Source organism: Cherax quadricarinatus, chromosome 39 (assembly GCF_038502225.1).
Source record: "Cherax quadricarinatus isolate ZL_2023a chromosome 39, ASM3850222v1, whole genome shotgun sequence".
Classification (NCBI taxonomy): Eukaryota; Metazoa; Arthropoda; class Malacostraca; order Decapoda; family Parastacidae; genus Cherax; species Cherax quadricarinatus.
The window spans coordinates 7,479,261-7,487,454 of NC_091330.1; the positions used below are offsets into that span (position 1 = coordinate 7,479,261).

An 8,194-nucleotide genomic window follows, 5' to 3' on the forward strand; every position below is an offset into this window, starting at 1 on the left:
GGAACAAAAATAAGAAGTGAGGAAAATTGCTCCTGTTCCAAATAACAGCTTTTAAAGGTTGCATGTTCTTAAATGTAGCACGAAGCCATCCTCATTTATGTGAATTGATTAAAGCCTAGGTTATAAATTATATTTTCTGAATAATACAGTACTGAAAACGAGTTACTGACTTCATGAACACAAATTAAGTAAAGCAGGGAACCGTTTGCTTATTTGTGATTTTAGGAAGAAGAATAAAAGTCAAAACTATTGTAGGGCAGTTTTTTTTATTGTACATTAAAAATAATAATGCTAAGATTACAGGCTACTGTTCGATGAATCTCGGGTGTTGATTTACATTTTATAATACATACAGGCTATGTACACCTCGGAGTAAATATTTATTGGGTAAATTATTATTTTGGAAGATATTTGCGAAAATAGCGTGTATGAGCCAATCAACTCTTAGTACTGAGTCATGTCACGCGCTGTCCCAGTGTAAACAAAGATGCGCCAAGCCGATGGGGAAGGTTAGTTGAGTTACGCTAGATTATTTTACATTAGGTTAAGTTGGTTTCTTTAGGTTTGATTACTTTATCTTACCATTTGCATTATGAAATATTATCTTAAGTCTAAAAGCAAATTAATATTTTACGACTCATACTGTAATGGGCGAATTCGGAGTAGTAGAAGTCGTAAATTATTACCTAATAATAATATTAATAATAAGATAAAACTAATAAAATAATTAAGCAGGCTGAAACGTGGTCCACTTTTCATTACTAATTTGTGGGGGAGGGGGGGGGCTGTGAAATGCTCCCACTGTGCGAACAATAAAAATAACGGTGTTTTTGTTTTATTGTCATAAGCAGAGATTTCTATTTTGCATAAATTGATATTGATACACAAGTTTTTTTTATATTGCGGTGTAGTTGCTTTAAATCTCAGCTATATACAGGTTGATATAGAGAAGAGAGTAAATTGATGAGAATGTAGGAAGCAGACTATTTCAGTATTTCACGTTACAGGTTGTATCAAACCTAATAAGGAGAAAAAGACTAGAGTAATAAGGGCAAATAATTCAAAACCCAGCCGAGTATACAGTATATAGACAGTAAGAAACAATATTCAATTTTATTTGCGGATCCTTCGAGTTTTGATCCAAGAAAATTGTGAACTGTATAAATCTTTTCAAAGTCCTAGTCTAGAATATTGAAAGTGTTTATTTGGTCTCTATAATATACGACCCATCCTCATTTTACTACTTTTCTTATGAGGTATTCAACATCAATTTATAAGGCTTCCTGTAAATTTACATACAGTTCCATTTCCAGTTTGTCGGTTAGTTGCGAATGGTTTCAGCTACGTTACTGCTAGTTGTTTCTTCAAACGTTTGATGACCCCATGATTAGTGCCGGTACTGTGGTAGGCCCAGAGGGGGGGGGGAGGCAAGACTGTGTCTGTGGGTACATGTGAAGGTGGGGTAGCCGTTGGTACAGCGTATCCTTATTTCGTTAAGGTAATTTTTACGCGATTCCCATTGTAAATTTCTGAACATTCCTGTAAATTTCCAAATAGTGTATTTTTCTGTCTTTATTTTAAGCTAGGCTACGTTAGTTTTGGACAAATGAGGTTAAGTTACATTTACCTGGAAACGGGTATCACAGAATTTGCCTTGGGGCCTTTTACTTATTTTTTTTAAATCGAGTACTGTGTTCAAATGATTAACATTGCATTATTGTAATACAGTGAACACATTTTTGTCCTCTAGGAATTATTAATAAATTTTATCATAAAATATAAGTTATTATTCTAAATGTTTCATTAACGCATATGAATAATATCAGTGGTTAGAAGTTCATATTCTGCTGTTAAAGAGAATCGATGGACTTTCTTCATGCTATTCATGTTGGATAGAATGGTGAACACCTATAAACTTTTGAGTCACTACATATAATGCTCTAACTTTGTTTCTGCATATTGGTGATGATATTAATTTTGTTCGCACTTAATATGTTTAATATTACAACATTTATGATTTGATTGTAACTGATTAAAAAAAAATAAGTTTCTGCAAGATCCATCAGTCAGTGCGTATAGGAAACAACGGGAGCAAATAGATATCCAGTGTTGAAGATTGGAAACTCCGTCACATTTCTGTCATTTGCATCCCTCCCATTCCCCACCCGAGTCTAAACAGATCATTAAATTGAAAAGCGTGAGGAAAGCTTGTATTCACAAATTACTGGCCACCTGACTTGTGCCTCCACCTGGGCAATCGACTTGCAACGGATTTGCTGGCGAGTCAAACACACCTTTGCATGGCTGCCTTTCTTGATGCCGTGTGTCTGCCACTACATCCGCCCCGCAAGGTGCCACTGACTTCCTTTATGTTATGTGTCTGGAGTTAGGACACCCAAGACATCACACGGCGCTCACAGGCCAAGACATCCTGTCATTAAACCATTCTTTTTTTTTTCATACGCGAAACGTTGTGATCTTATATGTCAGTAAGATCTAAATGAATGGGTGTTGTGGTACATATATTTCTCGATTTTGTTTTCGTAAGGCCTGCTAAAAATGCGAAGTTAGCTTCTTGTCAGGTATCACCTTAACTGACTTATTAGTTATCCCCACACACATAATACCTAACTGTATCATAAGTGTTTATTTTAACTTTTTTCCCGTTGATTTGAAACCAGCACTGCAGATTAATAAGTCATATTACCGTGGCTGGAACAGTTCACAAATAACTCTGGAGAGGAAACTCTTTAGTTATTTGTTAAACGAAACCTTGGCTTGTTTCCTCATAAAACGAAGCCTCTTCTTGAAATTGGGTGGTGCAGACACTGACGTTTTGGAACCCCTGGTTTAGGTCTTAGAGAGCAAAAAACAAATATATGAAATGGGACACAGGTATGTCTCTGGTTAAGGTTGGCCTATCTCTGATCACAGCACCAACAACGCAGTGTATTCTCACTTTACTACCGTAATTTTCTTAGCAGGTTCCCAGCTTCATTTTCTTAATGCTTGGTTTAAACGTACAAGTGCTATTTTGTTTATGGACCTGGTTGTGCATCGTATCTGGGACTGAGGCAACACGTCCGTATATGGTTATACATCATGTCCTGAACTGAGGCAGCACGAGAATATGGATATACATCGTGCTGGGACTGGGGCAATACGTCCGTATACGGTTGTACAACGTATCTGGAACTGAAACAACACTTCATGATATGCTTCTTGTCTCGAACTGAAGCAGCACGTCCGGTTATGGTTGTACATCATGTCCTGAACTTAGGCAGCACGAGAATATGCATATACATCGTGCTGGCACTGGGGCAGAACGTTCGAATTTATTTTTCGTGCTTTTGCCTCCCGCTATGAAATATTAGCATTTATAAAAAAATGAGAACGTGTTTTTACTGCATGTTTAGGCGTTTCGTGCTCAGTTCGCAGCATTATTATCTTTTTTTTTTTTTTTTTTTTTTTTTTAAGTTTGATGTATATTATACATATAAATAACATGAGTCCAGGACTGAGGTTGCAGATCTGGATATGGTTGTACATTATGAGATTGTAGAACCGGGCGGACTTTCACACACGCCTATAGGACAGAAACCACTCCCCTAATTAAAACCACTCCAGAGTGGTCAAACCACTTAACCTTTCTTACCTCTCTTCCTACCTATCCACCTTTCTTACACTAGTCTACCCCAGTCCTTCCCGCTCCCCATTCTTGCCATCCCTCTTATGGCCTAACAAAAAAAAATAATGAACAAGGGGCTAGGCTTTATTTCGTGGCGAGAAGCCGGGCATTGAACTGTTTTATGTACCTCTTTTCTTTTAGTCATATAGTGGTAGTTTTCACTATAAGGCGTTTTGTTATGGTAGTTGATTGGGCATTATAGTCTTAATGTTACGGTAGTTTGTGATGTGATTTAGTTTTTTTGTATGATGGTAGGCAAGGTGAATTAATATTATGTTGTGGTAGGTATGGTGATTGTTATATGGTATGTGTTAACATTATTTGTTGAATTAGTTCGCGTCTAGTATGCATGTACCTGGAGGTTACCTGGAGGTTATTCCGGGGATCAACGCCCCCGCGGCCCGGTCCATGACCAGGCCTCCCGATGGATCAGGGCCTGATCAACCAGGCTGTTACTGCTGGCCGCACGCAGTCCAACGTACGAGCCACAGCCCGGCTGATCCGGCACTGACTTTAGGTATCTGTCCAGCTCTCTCTTGAAGGCAGCCAGGGGTTTATTGGCAGTTCCCCTAATGCTTGATGGGAGGCTGTTGAACAGTCTTGGGCCCCGGACACTTATGGTGTTTTCCCTTAGTGTACCAATGGCGCCCCTACTTTTTATTGGGGGCATTTTGCATCGCCTGCCCAGTCTTTTACTTTCGTAGGGAGTGATTTCTGTGTGCAGATTTGAGACCATTCCTTCCAAGATTTTGCAAGTGTAGATTATGATATATCTCTCCCTCCTGCGTTCCAACGAGTACAAGTCAAGTGCTTCCAAGCGTTCCCAGTAGTTAAGGTGCTTGACAGAACTTATACGTGCAGTAAAGGATCTCTGTACACTCTCTAGATATGCGATTTCACCTGCTTTGAATGGAGATGTTAATGTACAGCAGTATTCCAGCCTAGAGAAAACAAGTGATTTGAAAAGGATCATCATTGGCTTGGCATCTCTCGTTTTGAACATTCTCATTATCCATCCTATCATTTTCTTTGCACGTGCGATCGTGGCACTGTTGTGATCCTTGAAAGTGAGATCCTCAGACATTACTACTCCCAGGTCCCTTACATTATTTTTCCGCTCTATTGTATGGCCGGAGTCAGTAGTATACTCTGTTCTAGTTATTATCTCCTCCAGTTTTCCATAACGGAGTAGTTGGAATTTGTCCTCATTGAACATCATATTGTTTACGTATAGACAGCTCCCTGGCTTACTGTCCCCACGACCCTGTCCCAGATCAGGCCTCCCGGTTTACGGCCTGATCAATGAGTCTGTTGGTGCTAACTGCATGCAATTAAACGTTGACACCACAACCCGGCTGCTGAAAAATTGACTTGAGGGATTTATTACTCCCCTCTTGAAGACAGCTAGGGATTTGTTGATAATTGTGGTAGGTATGGTGCCATGGTATGGTAAGATGATATAATACTATGGTATGTTAGGGAGGGTGACTTAGTGATGGAATATACCTGGAGTATATTCCATCGCTAAGTCATCCACCAGTAGTAACAGCCTGATCAATCAGGCTGTTACTGCTGGCCGCACGCAAACTGACGTACGAACCACAGTCCGGCTAGTCAGGTACTGACTTTGGGTGCCTGTCCAGTGCCTTCTTGAAGACAGCTTGGGGTGTATTGGTAATCTCCCTTATGTGTGTTGGAAGGTATGTGTCTTAATTTTGGATCCCACAGGAGAGGTATATGTGACTATGCTTTTGGGATCATCGCCCAGTAGGTGGAGTCGAACCACTCTTGACATTAGTCAGCTACAGGTTTGAAGCCTGCACCCCTGCCCAGAGGCTCAACGGGGTATTATGGAGAATCGATGCCACATTATGCTAGTGGGTAAGGGAATTTTCTCTTTTTGTATAACTTTGAACCACACTTTACCAGAATTCTCACCGGTGGTAATCCAGTGCATGTGTGATTGGTTATATTGACGGCCTGGAGTGGCTCTAGGGAAAGTAGGGGTTCCACCGCTGTAACGGGAGTTTGCTGTACATAATTACTTGGGATATACCCAGAATTTGTCATAAACTGGTGTAAATTTAGGGTAAGGACTTCAGTAGCTAAGTTTAATGTGCCATGCACATTCAGAGAGCGGAATCGAGATATTGGACTTAAATGTTAAGCTTTTGATGGCAGAATGTCAGGTAGGTGTATATGTGAGCTGTGCATTTGGTGTTTTGGGTCAAGTGCATGCATTTGAGTTGTGTCTGAATGATAGTTTTGAGGATGCAGCAGGATTAGGTGGAGTTGCACCGTCAATATATTACAAGGAAATATTCATTTTCGATTTCCATGCTGTACAGTCCATTATTGCGAAGACGATTTGTATATAATATATATTTTAAATATATTGGGTTACACAAATGTCCGGTGCAGCTAGATCTAGGGACATACAAGCTGCTAAATTTATTTCCCCATAAATCATTTTATCTCTGGTAGTAGTTGTGGCATGCAAAGAGTATGTAACCTTTATTCGGCGCATGTACACATCCTCATTGAAAGGCTATCTCCCTCAACCAGCGAACCAGTGCTAAGGATCGGATGATGGGGCCCCGTCGTTCGATCAGTACCCAGGTTCAAGCCAATGAGAAGATGGTTTTGGCAATCGCAGAGGTGTTGTGGGTACCACCCGCCTGTCTACCCTTGTCATTCCCATTCTAGAGCTGGTTGAAGTACGGTCTGCTCTCCAGTGGCTTCTCTTCTGCCTTGCTTACCGTGGAGTGCGCTAATACCTATTGTTGTACATAGTGTATATATAGTGTACATACTTCTGTTCTTACTTGGTGAAGGATATGTCAAAAGTTTTTCTGCTGTGTTTATTTTGCTCCCTTTACACCCAGGATAACAGGTCTTTGAATTCCTGGGTTGTAATAGTAGTAGGTTGGTAGATAGAGGTAGGACCAGTCACCCTGGGACGCTCAGCTGCATTAGCAAAGAACCAATAGCTCTAACGTCCCACATCATAAAAATCTTTGAAAGTGTTAAAAAGTATGATTGCAAACCACTTAGATTCCCAAAAACTGCACAATCCAGGGCAACATGGGTTCAAAGCAGGTCGCACTTGCCTCTCGCAACTACTGGATCACTATATGGTTTTGGATGCACTGGAAGAAAACAAAATGCAGATGTAATATACACAGACTTTGCAAATGCCTTTGACAAGTGCGATCATGGCGTAATAGCGCACAAGATACGTACTAAAGGAAAAACTGGCTAAGTGGGGAGATGGATCTTCAACTTTTTAACCAATCGAACACAGAGAGTAGTGGTCAACAGAGTTAAATCGGAAGCTGCCATAGTGAAAAGCTCTGTTCCACAGGCACAGTACTCGCCCCCATCCTGTTCCTCATCCTCATATCAGACATAGACAGAGATGTAATCCACAGCACTGTGGATACTAGACGATACTAGAATCTGCATGAGACTGTCATCTGTTGAGGACACGGTTAACCTCCAAGAATATACAAACCAATATGATATACAAGAATATACAAACAATATGATGTTCAATGAGGACAAATTCCAACTACTCCGTTATGGAAAACTGGAAGAGATAATAGCTAGAACAGAGTGTACTATAACCTGTGATCATACAATAGAGCGGAAAAATAATATGAGAGACCTGGGAGTGGTAATGTCTGAGGATCTCACTTTCAAGGATAACAACAGTGCCAAGATCACAACTGCAAAGAAAATGATAGGATGGATACTGAGAACGTTCTAAACAAGAGATGCCAAGCCAATGATGATCCTTTTCAAATCACTTGTTCTCTCTAGGACAGATTACTGCTGTACATGAACATCTCCGTTCAAAGCAGGTGAAATTGCAGATCTAGAGAGAGTACTGAGAGCCTTTACTGCACATGTAAGTTCCATCAAACACATCAACTACTGGGAACGCTTGGAAACACTTGACTTGCATTCGCTGGAAGGCAGGCGAGAGAGATATGTCATAATCTACACTTGGAAAATCCTAGAAGGAATAATCTCGAATCTAAAAACAGAAATCACTCCCTGCGAAAGTAAAAGACTGGGCAGGCGGTGCAAAATACCCCCAGTGAAAAGTAGGGGCGCCATTGGTACACTAAGAGAAAAACACCATAAGTGTCCGGGGCCCAAGACTGTTCAACAGCCTCTCACCAAGCATAAGGGGAATTACCAATAGGCTCCTGGCTGCCTTCAAGAGGGAGCTGGACAGATATTTAAAGTCGGTGCCGGATCAGCTGGGCTGTGGTTCGTAAGTTGGACTACGTGCGGCCAGCAGTATCAGCCTGGTTGATCAGGTCCTGATCCACTGGGAGGCCTGGTCGTGGACCGGGCCGCGGGGGCGTTGATCCCCAGAATACCCTCCAGGTAAGTCTAATATGCGCCTCTGTAAACTTTTGACTACCGTACTCAGGATGGCTGCGGAGGGTGACTATGACCCACAGGATAGCTGTGGAGAGTTACTATCACCCACAG

General features: G+C 41.0%; 1 long non-coding RNA gene and 1 other non-coding gene across 2 annotated transcripts in view; one reads left to right on the plus strand and one right to left on the minus strand.

The window, feature by feature from the left end:
• Positions 1-8,194, plus strand: part of LOC128696316 (uncharacterized) — a 285,945-nt gene that overhangs the window by 54,377 nt on the left and 223,374 nt on the right. The window lies entirely within an intron of this gene.
• TRNASTOP-UCA (transfer RNA opal suppressor (anticodon UCA)) lies at positions 5,450-5,535 on the minus strand. Its single transcript has one exon. It is a non-coding gene; the product is annotated as a tRNA-Sec (tRNA).